The 13218-nt window shown below is 50.7% G+C and overlaps 1 protein-coding gene and 1 non-coding gene across 5 annotated transcripts in view; one reads left to right on the forward strand and one right to left on the reverse strand.

Moving 5' to 3' along the window:
* Positions 1-13218, forward strand: part of TBL1X (transducin beta like 1 X-linked) — a 244773-nt gene that overhangs the window by 11284 nt on the left and 220271 nt on the right. The gene's annotated exons all lie outside the window — the stretch shown is intronic.
* Positions 12236-12338, reverse strand: LOC125118992 (U6 spliceosomal RNA). The gene has a single exon (XR_007132960.1). It is a non-coding gene; the product is annotated as a U6 spliceosomal RNA (small nuclear RNA).

Here is a 13218-nt window from a genome sequence, read left to right on the forward strand (position 1 = left end):
CTGATATGCAGTGAAAAATCTCCAGAGATCACTGACAAGGCCCCTAGAGGTGATGAGAAGGGGTGATATGGAAGTCTCAGGGGGGCCACTCCTGCGCCCTTGCCCTCTGGCTTCAGGTGCCATGGTGTGTGCATGGTTCAGTGACTGAGGTCTGCCAGCTTAAAGATGGGCCGTCCCTCCAGAGGCACAGCTGTCAGTGATGTGATAGGAGGAAGAAAGAACATGCAGTGACAGGGTGCTGGGCACATTTGGCACCTCCTGGATTTTGTGTGCTTTTAAAGCTGAAACAATATTTGTGTTTCAGAACCAGATGACACATATCTCAGCTGCAGGTGCACAAGGAAACTTTGGAGCAATGCTGTGCTTTTGAAGCATTTCACGAAGCCGGGGTGTTTTCATAATCACTTAATTCTGTTTATAAATCAAGTGCTTTCATTCATTGATGGATGCCCTCGGGGCTCTCAAGAACCAGGCTTTTTGTTGAAGAAGTTATTCAGACTTTTGAAGATAAGAGAAAGCGCTGGAGCTGGGTTGTCCCTTCAGCCCGGCTCTTTATTTGCTGTTGTTTCTTTCCAGAGGCGTATTTCATCCATCATGGTAATTATTAAATCTTTTTTTTTTTTTTTGCATTTCACATTAGAGGCCCTTTTAAAGGAGAAAACTGTCATTTTCGTTGATGTATCATGGGTGTTACAGGGAGTAAATAAATACAACAATTTATTCACAGCCCAGACCACATTGTGGGCTGTGGAGGTGAGAACGAGGCTCACCTCCAAACTTGAGGTCCTCGGCTGAGCTCCTTTGCTGAGAATGGCTAAAGGTTTGCTTTTCATGACACTGAACGGCAGCCGCAGGCACTTCCACGGTTTCCACACCAGCGAGCGATTGGTGTGTTCGCTTTGGTCTTTGTGTATGATTTTTGGTGTTCACGTCGGTTTTCCCTGTGCGGACACCGAGTTCGCAGGGTAGCTTTGCGTGTGCAGGGCAGCGAGACCAGTGCCCTCGGAAGCCTGCAGCTGAACTGCTTGGTCACCTGTCCAGGCCATCCGGGCGCTGGGGCCACTCCGCATTAACGCTCATCAGGATCCACATTGACCTTCACGTGTCCTTTGGAAAACGAATGTATTTATTTTCCCCCTAAAAAAAAAAAAGATTGTTTCTCTTTACGGTCATGTTCAGAAGGCACCTCCTGAAGAGAGGAGAAGCAGGAAGTAGACTCTTTTTTGGTCTTTTTTAGGGCTGCACCGCAGCATATGGAGGTTCCCAGGCACGGGGTCGAATCCAGCTGCAGCTGCTGGCCTAACCACAGCCACAGCAACGCCAGATCCTTAACCCACTGAGCGAGGCCTGGGATCGAACCTGTGTCCTCATGGATACCAGTTGAGTTCATTGCCGCTGAGCTACCACGGGAACTCCGAAAGTGGACTTTTTAACATCTCCAGATGCACCTTTGTCTCTGCTCCCCAGAGGGCAGTGCATTTAAGCTCCTGTAACAAGGGTGGGGCTAACGAGAGTCTGGGAATGTACTTCATCTGCTCGGCTGAGCCACCAGAGGAGGGAGAAATTCCCCAAGTATTTTGCTTTGAGCCAGATGCCTTGAGCCTTGTCCAGGTCCTGACCTCTTATTGCAAGCAGGTCCCCTGGACACTGGTGAGGCGCCTTCGCCCTGGACCGGAATCTTCTTTGTTGTTGACACTTTGCTAATAAGTATTCATTTGATTATTTGACAGCCAAATCACCCTAAGTAACATTGAGAGGTGTGGGAGAATAGCCCTGCTCCGAGACTATTCATAGAGGTGGACGCAAACGTCGATTTTATTTCCTAAAAGCACACCTCAGGGACTCACGGAGTGCAGAGGTCCGTGTACTTTCTGGGGATTGGGGGCGCAGCAGCACGGAGCAGGGGCGTGTAGGGGAACAGGAGGGCCAAGTGGTCAGAGCCCGCTGGGCCAGTCTGTCTCCCTGCATGCTAACCTTGGAGGGAAAATGCAGAAACAAATGGAGCTTGTCGGGTTGTGAGTTACCGCTTGGGTAATTTCTATCAAGGAAGGCAGTGACGTCTCCTTGGGAAGCTCTGGTTATTAAAATTAGCTTTTTCATTGTTTCTACGGAAATAAAAATCAATGGTAGTTCAAATAATTGTATGTGAAGCTTTATAATTGGAGATTTGAAGTGAGCTAGGTTATATAACCCTGGTTAGCGACATTGGTATACTCAGACTAAATATAGAATAAGATTAGCTCATGGAAATATTTCCTTTTTCTCTTAGTCAGTACAGCTCATATCCACCCAGTAGATAGTTTCCCGTTCCATGTGTAATTTTTTTAATCATCCTTATGTGTTTTTCAGAAGTTAGTGGAAAGCAGAGGCTGTATGTTTTCACCTTTTTTTTTTTTTGCACTTTTTCTAGGGCTGCACCTGCAGCATATGGAAGTTCCCAGGCCAGGGGTCCCATCAGAGCTGTAGCTGCCCGCCTACACCACAGCCACAGTAACGCCACATCTGAGCCACATCTGTGACCTACACCATAGCTCACAGCAATGCCGGATCCTTAACCCCCTGAGGGAGGCCAGGGATCAAACCTGTGTCCTCATGGATACTGGCAGGGTTTGTTTCGGCTGAGCCACAATAGGGACTCCACTGTTGTGCATTTGAATTTTCTCATTTCCTGACACGATAGGGGAGTTAAGTGGAGGTCCCATGTTTCCGCGTGGTGTTGGCTTTAAGGGAAGTTTGGGCTTGATTCATAGTTTGCTATCTAAAAGTAAATGTTCGACCTTCTTGAATTTCCTGTCGTGTTTGCTTTTCCATTGAATGTTCTATATTTGGACAACAAATGTATTTTCCTGTATGAGTTTCTGGTGGCCCAGATGTTCATCAGAGTGGAATTTCTCTCTGTCCACACTGCTGGGCAGTCTGGTGATTCTGCAGCTCAAGGACTGAGTTGGACACATTGTGGATTCGGGTTGGGCTGTCGTCACTCCTTCTCAAAGCTCCGTGATGCTTTGTTTCGTGCTGGTTTGCCGTAGGTGTGGGTTTTTGCCTTGGGATTGCTGTGGTTGGCCGAGTGTGGTGATTAGTTTGACACAGAACTCTACATCCCACTTAAGAGCCAGCTGAGGACTTCCTCTTGTGGCTCAGTAGTAACAAACTCAACTAGTATCCATGAGGACTCGGGTTCGACCCCTGGCCTCGCTCAGTGGGTTAAGGATCCAGCGTTACTGTGAGCTGTGGTATAGGTCGCAGATGCGCTTCAGATCCCGAGTGGCTTTGGCTGTGGCGTAGGCCGGCAGCTGCAGCTCCAATTGGATCCCTAGCCTGGGAATCTCCATATGCTGCGAGTGCTGCCTTAAAAAGACAAAAAAAAAGAAAGAAAGATCCAGTTGATTTTTGGGAACGTTATTGAGGTATAAATTACATACCGTAAAAGCAGCCATTCTAAGTGTACAGTTCAGTGATTTTTTTTTAATTAAAAAAATTTTCTTTTTATTTTTTGTCTTTTTAGGGCCGCAACTGCGGCATCTGGAGGTTCCCAGGCTAGGGGTCTAATCGGAGCTGTAGCCGCCGGCCTAACGCCACAGTCACAGCAGTGTGGGATATGAGCTGCATCTGTGACCTACACCACAGCTCATGGCAACACTGGATCCTTAACCCACTGAGCGAGGCCAGGGATCGAACCCGCAACCTCACGGTTCCTAGTGGGATTTGTTTCCGCTGCGCCACGACAGGAACTCCCAGTTGAGTGATTTTTCGTAACTTTCCCAAGCGGTGCAGTCGTCACCATCATCCAGGTTGAGCACTTTCACCCCCCAGGAAGACCTGTGTCTCCCATTGCTCCTCCCTCCCAGCCGCAGGCAGCTGCTCCTCTCCTTTCTGTCTCTCGAGATTTCCCTCCGCTCAGAACTTGTCTCTGTGCTTGAGCTTGCGAGATGGTGAGGGGTGATTTGGGGAGCCTTCCCCGCCGTCCTCTCCGGGAGCGGGACAGGTGGGGAGATGGGGAGGAAGGCGAGGAAGTTGAGCGTTGTGCTTCAGGGTCCTTCTCTGTGAAGTCAGGGTCGTGATGGATTGGGTGCAGGTGTCGCGGTGGAGCCACGTGGGAAGTACTCAGCTGTGCACAATGAAGAAACTGCCCTTTCGGGCAGCAAACTGTGACTCTGGAGGAGCTCGCTGAGTATGGAGTCTTCAGGGTCCTGTGAGCAGTGGGGAACATGCTCAGAAGGCTGCACTGGACAGGTGTGGGGTCTGGGAAGGGGGCTGCCTTTACGTGATGGGTTTCGTCCCTGGAGGACCGGGACGCAAGCGCAGGGCGGCCAGCCCTTCACGCCCACCGTCTGTCATCTTTAAATCCCCTCCGGCTTTGTTCACAGCACGGACTGTGAGGCTGGGGTGGAATTTCCATCTCAGTTGGACTATACCTTAGCTCGGGGGTCCTCCACTGGGGCGGTTTTGCTCCCAGGGGACCCTGGACAATGTCGGCAGGCCTTTCTGGCTATTACACCTGCGGAAGGGGTGTCATTGGCACCTAGAGGATGGAGGGCAGGGCTGCCGCCGAGCATCCTGTCATGCAGGGCTGAGCTCCTGTGCCCTCGTGGAGTTACTCAGCCTCGGTGCTGCCGAGGTCAAGGACCCGGCCTTAGAAGCTTTGAATCTGGTGGTAGTTTTAAATGACGTGCTTAGATTTCAGTGATGACTTAGTCAAGTCAAAGGACTGAAGACACCATCAGACTTTATTTTATTATACTTTTAAATTTTCTTTCTTTCTTTTTTTTTGTCTTTTTGCCTTTTGAGGGCCGCTCCCGAGGCGTATGGAGGTTCCCAGGCGAGGGGTCGAATCGGAGCTGTAGCCACCAGCCTACACCAGAGCCACAGCAATGTGGGATCCAAGTGGCGTTTGCGACCTACACCACAGCTACAGCAACGCCAGATCCTTAACCCACTGAGTGAGGCCAGGGATCGAACCCACAACCTCATGGTTCCTAGTCAGATTCGTTCCCCACTGAGCCATGACAGGAATTGGTAAATTTTCTTTTTAAAAATGATTTTTATTTTTTCCATTATAGTTGGTTTACAGTGAGTGTTCTGTCACTTTTCTACTTTACAACAAGGTGACCCAGTCACACATATGCATTCATTCTTTTTCTCACATTACCTTCCGTCACGGTCCGTCACAAGTGACTAGATAGAGTTCCCTGTGCTCTACAGCAGGATCTCATTGCTGATCGACGCCAGGTGGAATGGAATCGTTTGCAGCTATAAACCCAAGACTCCCAGCCCATCCCACTCCCTGCCCCCACCCCCTCCCCGACAACCACAAGTCTGTTCTCCAAGTCCATGCATTTCTTTTCTGTAGAAAGTTTCATTTGTGCTGTATATTAGATTCTAGATATAAGTGATATAAGGTATTTGTCTTTTTTTGACTTACTTCACTTAGTATGAGAGTCTCTAGTCTCATCCATGTTGCTGCAAATGGCATTATTTTGTTCTTTTTGATGGCTAATGTTCCATATATACCACATCTTAATCCAGTCCTCTGTGGATGGACGTTTAGGTTGTTTCCGTATCTTGGCTGTTGGGACTAGTGCTGCAGTGAACATAAGGGTGCATGCATCTTTTTCAAGGAAAGTTTTGTCTGGATATATGCCCAAGAGTGGGATTGCTGGGTCATATGGCATTTCTGTGTATAGTTTTCTGAGGAACCTCCGTACTGTTTTCCATAGTGGCTGCACCAATTTTTTTTTTTTTGGTCTTTTTTTGGCCATTTCTTGGGCCGCTCCCACGGCATATGGAGGTTCCCAGGCTAGGGGTCCAATCGGAGCTGTTGCCACCGGCCTACACCAGAGCCACAGGAACGTGGGATCCGAGCTGCGTCTGCGACCCACACCACTGCTCACGGCAACGCTGGATCCTTAATCCACTGAGCAAGGCCAGGGATCGAACCCGGGACCCCATGGTTCCTAGTCGGATTCATTAACCACTGCGCCACGATGGGAACTCCTGCACCAATTTATATTCCCCCCACCAGTGTAGGAGTGTTCCCTTTTCTCCACGCCTCCTCTCCAGCATTTATTTGTTGACTTGTTAATGATGGCCATTCCCATGGGTATGAAGTGATACCTCAATGTAGTTTTGACTTGCATTTCTCTAGTAATTAGTGATGCTGAGCATTTTTTCATGTGCCTGTTGGCCATCTGTATATCTTATATATAAACTTGTATATCATGTATATCATATACCATTTATATGTATCATGTATAATACTTATATAATATACTTCATATACAATATTTATATAATATATATATAAATTTATACATATATATATATATATAAACTCAAACACACCCATCAGACTTTTAAAAGTTCAGAAATCTTTTCCTCATCGTACATTCTTAGGGCCATGGGGACTTTTTTCTACAGCAAAGGATAAGCAAGATTTGGGGAGCTACCTTTAGAGGGAAAAGACATTTCTTTAGAAGCATTCATTAACACAGAACCAGCGAAATCACAGCGTAGATTGAGACATCTGGGGCCACCCCTTGGCTTTGATCTGGAAATCACGTTTCACCCTTATGTGTTCCCCGAAGAAGTGAGAAGGGAGGGCAGCAGATGCCCACCCCGAATGAAGACCTCACCTTATGACTGCCCTGGAAGGGGGCTGCTTCCAGTGCTCTCGGCGCCTGCTCTTGGAGGGGTTTCTAGCCGGGCCTGAGGAGTGGCTGCCGCCAGCCTCGCCCTTCAGTGCATCCTCCGCTTATAGGCCTCGGGTTTTTGGCTTCTGCTGGTTTCCCTGAGGTTTTCTGGTACCTCCTCGGGCACACACAGTGTAATGATAGACAGCTCTCTGGCCGGTCAACCTTTGAGCCCCCTGACAGCACCCCCCCAGCCTGCACACCTGCCTCTCCACTTCTGCACTGCACCTCCCAGCAGGAGCTGCCCCTCCTGTTTCTACCCCGCGGGGCTCTTCCCCCATCCCCTGCAGAACCTCTGCAGAGCCCCTGCAGCCGGCCTTGCTTTGGGCCCTTCCAGAAATGCAAGACCTCTCCTCTGAGCAGGTCCTTTGGTTTCTGGTGCCTGTTTTAAGCTCATTCCTTGTGCTGAGGGGAATGTAACGCTAGGCCCACTTCCCTGAATTCAAGCAACGCGGACTTGTAACTTCCTCCTCCTCTTGCGGAAGAACCGGTATCAGCAGATGTTGTGGATTCTCTTTCCAGCACGTTCAGCTGTCTGTGTGCAGCTATGCAGCCTTGTGTTTTTATCTAAATGGACTGTGTTACATTTGTTTCGCTCCGTCTGATGGCCTTGCTTTTACACCTTTATGAAGGCACAGTTGAAGAACAGTAAGCCAGGCTGAGAGTGTCCGTGTCCTCATACACTCGCTCTCTTGGTGGGGGTGCTGGTTTCACAAACACCCCGACATGGGTTACCATGCTTCCCGAAGTCCTCCTGTCTTTCTGTCACGCCTGCCTCCCTCCACCCGCCCCCAGGCAACCATGGATGGCTTTCTACTACTCGATAAGTTCGTTTGCATTCCCTAGAATTTTATATCGGGGAAATCACGCCGTATGTACTCAGTCCAGACAGTGTGATTTTGCCTGGCTTCTTGCCCTCGGCATAATGATGTGAGGCTCCATCCCTTTTGTGCCCTTGTCACGAATTTATTCCCTTTTTTTTTTCCTTTTTTTGTTGCCCGGCGACATAGGGATTTCCCGGGCCTGGCATCTGACCCAGGTCTCGTTTGCGACCTAAGCTGTGACGGTGGCAGTGCCGGATCCTTAACCACCTGGGCCAGGCCAGGGATCGGACCTCCATTCCCGCGCTCCTAAGATGCCGCCAGTCCCATCGCGCCACAGTGGGACCTCCGCTCATCCGTTCCTTTGTAGCGCTGGGTCAAATTCCATCAGATAAGACGCACCACCCTTGCTGCAGTCACCCCTTCCTTGTGGGACAGGTGGGTCGTGTCTGTTGGGGGTCATTGTGCATAGTGCCACTCTAAATATTTTTGTGGCCATACCAGCGGTTCTCAAACTTTGTCCTGTGCCAGCACCTTGTGGAGGGCTTGGGAGACACAGATTGCCAAGCCCCATCTCCAGAATTTCTGAGTCAGTAGATCTGGGCGGGACCCAGGACTCTGCATTTCCAGCAAATTCCCAGCTGCTGCTGGTCTGAGGACCATACCCTGTTTCAGAGGCTGGCTTCCTAGCCTGTGCTTGCTACTCCTTTGTTATTTGTTCCAAGCATTTGTTTCCTGGCCAGTTCCTTGCCTGGTAGTGTCACTTTTGACCTCTGTCACCAAGGTCGGATGTGTCAGGTCCTTTGTTACTTGTTCCAAGCATTTCTCTCCTGGCCAGTTCCTTGCCTGGTCCTTTGTTGCTTGTTCCAAGCATTTCTCTCCTGGCCAGTTCCTTGCCTGGTCCTTTGTTGCTTGTTCCAAGCATTTCTCTCCTGGCCAGTTCCTTGCCTGGTAGTGTCACTTTTGACCTCTGCCTCCCCAGGTCGAATGTGTCAGGTCTTTTCTCTTGACTTCCTCACGTCAAGGGCCCCCCAAATGCCCAGCCGCAACCTCCCCACTCACAAGGCTCTGACCTCTTTGGACCTTGTGGGGTCTCACTTGTGCCCTTTCTGCCGCTGTGATTGCCAGGGTCGCCTTCTGAGGACATGGTCCCAGGTCATGTGGGGTGGGCTTGGACCCAGGCCTGGTGCCTGGGGCCCCCATGTTTCTGTGTTTCCTTAGGGCAGCTCACCTGCTTTTCTGCTCGCTGGGAAGCGGTCAGGATGCATCCTTTTCACACGCCACCCGCCCACCTGAAGCAGCCAGCCCCAAACCAGTAATCAAATTTTACTCTCAGTTTGCTTTTCAGGACCCTAATCTGGGTGACCTAACTTGGTGCAGCTAGAAATTACCAGTACATATTCGCTGGCAGAGCCAATGTATTTGTTTCAGTTACTTTATTTTTTTATGGCCCCACCCGTGGCATATGGAAGTTCTCAGACTAGGGATGGAATCAGAGCTGTAGCCGCCGGCCTACACCACAGCCACAGCCACAGCAACGCTGAATAAGAGCTGCATCGGTGATGTACTTTGCAGCTTGCAGCAATGCTGAATCCTGAACCCACTGAGCGAGGCCAGGGACCGAACCCACATCCTCATGGTTACTAGCCAGGTTAAACCACCTCAGGCCACAGTGTGCCACTGACCTCTACTCAAGCATTTCAGAATCTTGACCGTGCAGGGTTGGGGTGCAGGATTCCAGGCCCGTTAAGTAAACTCACAATTCAGTTTTTTAAAGTTTGCAGTGACGTGTAGTCCTTGACAGATACCCTAGTTGTTTCTTCCTCCTCCTCTCTTCTTTCTTCTTCTTCTTCTTCTTCTTTTTTTTTTTTCTTTTGGCCATCCCGTAGCATGTGGAACTCCCGGGCCAGGGGTCAGATCCGAGCTGGAGTCTTGAACTAAGCCGCAACTGTGGCAACGCCAGATCCACTTTGCTGGGCGGGGGATCGAACCTGTCCCCACACTCCCAAGCTGCTGCTGATCCTGTTGCACCACAGCGGGAGTGCCTCCTAGTTTTTAACATGACAACTTTATTGAGCTATAACTCACCTACCATGCAACTCCTGCATTCAAAGTGTATAGTTGAGTACTTCTCCTGGTGTTTTTACAGAGTCGTGCGGCCATCACCACTGTCTGATTCTGCAGCAGTTTTGTCGCCCCCTAAAGAAGCCCCATCCTTATTAAGCCGTCCATGCCCGCTCCCCCTCCGCCCAGCCCCAGGCACCTGATCTCCTTTCTGTTTCTGTGGAGTTGCCTGTCCGGACCTCTCCCATAAACGGAGTCACACACTCTGCAGCCTTGGCTGCCTTGTTCTTTTCTCATGGCATCGTGTGTTTGAGGCTTGTCCATGCCGTGTGTGATTCCGGTTTCTCATAAACCTGTTGTGGAACCTCGGTGGATTCAAGGTGGGCTTGGGGCCAGGTGGGGAATCACGGTGGAAGAACGTTCCGGAATGGGGTCCGCCAGGGGCCCAGGCCCCTGCTCTTGGATTACGTTGCAGTGGACAAGGGTTTAGAAGTGGAGCCAAGTTCATAAAACCGTTTCCAGTTCAGCTTCCGTGACTAGTCTTCCTTCTCTGTCTCTTTAGTCCTTCCGTCTCTCCCCTGAAGGTCCACCCAGACGGCAGCTTCGCTCCACGCAAGGTCTCGCTGCTGAACCCTCTTTTGTGCTGCATTTCTGGCTGGGGCTCTGGAGGAAGGGTCCTTTTCTGGGGTGAGACATAGGAAAAGCCGATGTTTTCCAAGGAGGAGCCGGGAAGGTGCTCTGAGGTCATGGGGTGCCAACCAGCTAGACTTTGGCTGCTTGTTGGGGTCTCTCCGAAGCCCTAATGCCAGCTTAGACCGAAAAGGAATCATAGAGTTGTTTCGTTTGCTGAATTTATGAACCTTCTGCATGTGTAGGGTCATCGTTACTTTTCTGGGGTTGGGTGGGAGAGCAGGCAGGCTCAATTTCCTGACTCTCCATGGGCACAGCTTTCTGAGGTGTCTGTGCCTCTGAGCAGGGCTTATTGCTAAGGCTGAGGGCCATGTGTCTGTTCTCTGTTGATCTTATAATTGACTGTGTTAGTCTCTCATCGCTCTTGAGTCAAATGACCCCCCCCCCCTGCCCGCTTCCTGGTTTGAACAGTTCAGCTGTATCATCTTATGGCTCTAGACGTCAGAAGTCTGAGATGGGTCTCGTAGTGTCCGTGGGGCTGCCTTGTTTTCCAGAGGCTTCTGGAGGCTCCATTTCTTGCCTTCTCCAGCTTCTAGATTCCCTGGCTCACAGCCTCTTCCTCCCTCTTTGGAGCCAGCCGCGCAGCATCTCAGATCAGTCATCCTTGGTTGTATGTCCCTGTGACCACAGCCTGGCGAGGTCGCCCCTGTGGCGTCATTGGGCTCGCCCACATCCAGGATAATCTCCCCATCTCAGGGTCCTTGGCGTCCTCGCATGGGCAGAGTCCTCTTTGCCAGGTAAGGCAGCATTGTCACAGGGCCCAGGCCTCTCTGGGGTCCGTTATTCTCCTCACTCCATTGGCAGCCTGCAAGGAGGCGGATTTCCTTCACTTCTCTCTCTTCGTTTGTTCCTCTGAGGCCTGCAAGGTCTGTATGTTTATTTAATATTTGCTGTTTGTCATTTGAAGGATTCAGAAACCAGGGTGCCATGGAACCATTTGGTGTTTGTGCCTGCCTTTCACTGAGGTGCAGCCACTGGCTGAGTTTTTGGGGGGTTTTTTGTTTGTTTGTTTGTTTTGGCCATGGCTTGCAGTGGCTTGATGTGGGGTCTTAGTTCCCAGACCAAGGATTGAACCCCGGCCCCTGGGGGGAAAAACTCTGAATCCTAACCACTAGACCACCAGGGAACTCCCCTGGCTGTGTCTTTATTTACCTCTAAGCACAGCCAGGAATTGTTTTCTGTCTTGGAAAGAACCAAGATCCTTGGTCAAACACACTTGTTTGTCTAGACTCTTTTTCTCAGAAACCCCACGCTGGTGGTGGCCCGGCCGCTCTGCATCTGGGGGTCTCTCAGGGGCTTAGTATCTCAGAGTCTGAGTCAGCTGTGGGAAAGACCACCCACAGTGCCCAGGACACCCATGCTGTGAGCAGAGGTATGGAGACCAAATTGATGGCTGGGGGGCTTGTGGCACCATAAAACAGTGGAGGAAGACAGGGGGGGTAGGGACAGAAGAGTCATAATAATATCCACTTGGTAGTTTGTTTGTTTGTTTTGCTTTTGAGGGCTGCATTTGCGGATATGGAAGTTCCCAGGCTAGGGATCGAATCAGAGCTGCAGCCACCAGCCTACGCCACAGTCACAGCAACGTGGGACCTGAGCTGCGTCTGCGACCTACACCACAGCTCACGGCAACGCCAGATCCTCAACCCACTGAGCCAGGCCAGGAATCAAACCCGCATCCTCACCGATACCAGTTGGGTTCATTACTGCTGAGCCACACTGGGAACTCCCATACCCACTTGTTAATCAGCATTTTGGTTCAAAAATATTGGGGGAAATGTATAAGCTTTCTGCTAAGCCAGCCCCCTCTCCCCCATACAAAGGCTTACAAAAACAAGCACTTACTTCTTTAAGGAAACTTTTTAAATTGAGGTAACATTGGCTTGTAACATGTATTTTGTGTGTCCAATTCTGCATTGTGACTTCTGTATGTGCTACAGCATTTTCTCCCCTGGAACTTTCGTTTCCATCAAAAATCGGGAACGTGTCACGAGTTTATGTGTTGTTCTTGTGCAGGCACCATGCTGATCTCTTGTTTCTTTCTGATTTTAGTACGTGTGCTGTTGAAAAGAGCAGCAAGTGCTTGCTTCTTACTTACCAGTCACTGGCTGAGTTAGGACTCTCCTGGCCTCAGCCCAGTGGGATTAAGAAGGCCTGGTCAGGCTCTGGGCTGGATTTAGGACTCAGCGATGAACTCCTCCTTCTGGGGCTTGTAGACTCCTGGGCCTGCGCTTCAGCTTCTTCCATCTGGTCTAAGAAGCAGCCAGGCTCCATCACACACACAGTCACAGTCAAAACCTCTGCCTGGGAGCTCCCGTCGTGGCGCTGTGGAAACGAATCCAACTAGGAACCATGAGGTCGCAAGGTCCATCTCTGGCCTCGCTCCGTGGATTAAGGGTCCGGCGTTGCCCTGAGCCGTGGTGTAGGTCGCAGACGCGGCTCGGATCCTCCGACGCTGTGGCTGTGACGCAGGCCGGCGGCTGTAGCTCTGATTCGACCTGTAGCCTGGGAACTTAAACATGCCGTGGGTGCGGCCCTCAAAAGGAGAAAAAAAAGCTAAAATAAAAAAATAAAACCTCTGCCCGCCAAAGCCACTAACACTCTGACCAAAGCAGGTGTCGTGGCCAGATCCAGCATCCATGGCGTGCAGAGGGCCGTTGCAGCTGAGAGGCGCTGTGGCGTCTCCAGCAAAGGGGGCAGCTGTGCCCGTGTGTCCCCGGCAGGAGGGAGGAAGTGGGATTGTCATCCCTTCAGCTGCACTGGTGTGTGGGACAGGGGGTGATGCCGGCAAAGGGGACTGGGGCAGCCAGTTGTATCCAGGAAGACAGCCCTGTCGTGGATGCTTGGGAAACCTGTAGCTTCCTTGGCTCCGTCTCAGAACAGGGGTTCTCACTTGGGGAGCTGGGGGTGGGCACTCACGCCGCCCCAGGTGTATTTGGCTGCTTCTGGGACCT

This window comes from Phacochoerus africanus, chromosome X, assembly GCF_016906955.1.
Source record: "Phacochoerus africanus isolate WHEZ1 chromosome X, ROS_Pafr_v1, whole genome shotgun sequence".
NCBI classification, from domain to species: Eukaryota; Metazoa; Chordata; class Mammalia; order Artiodactyla; family Suidae; genus Phacochoerus; species Phacochoerus africanus.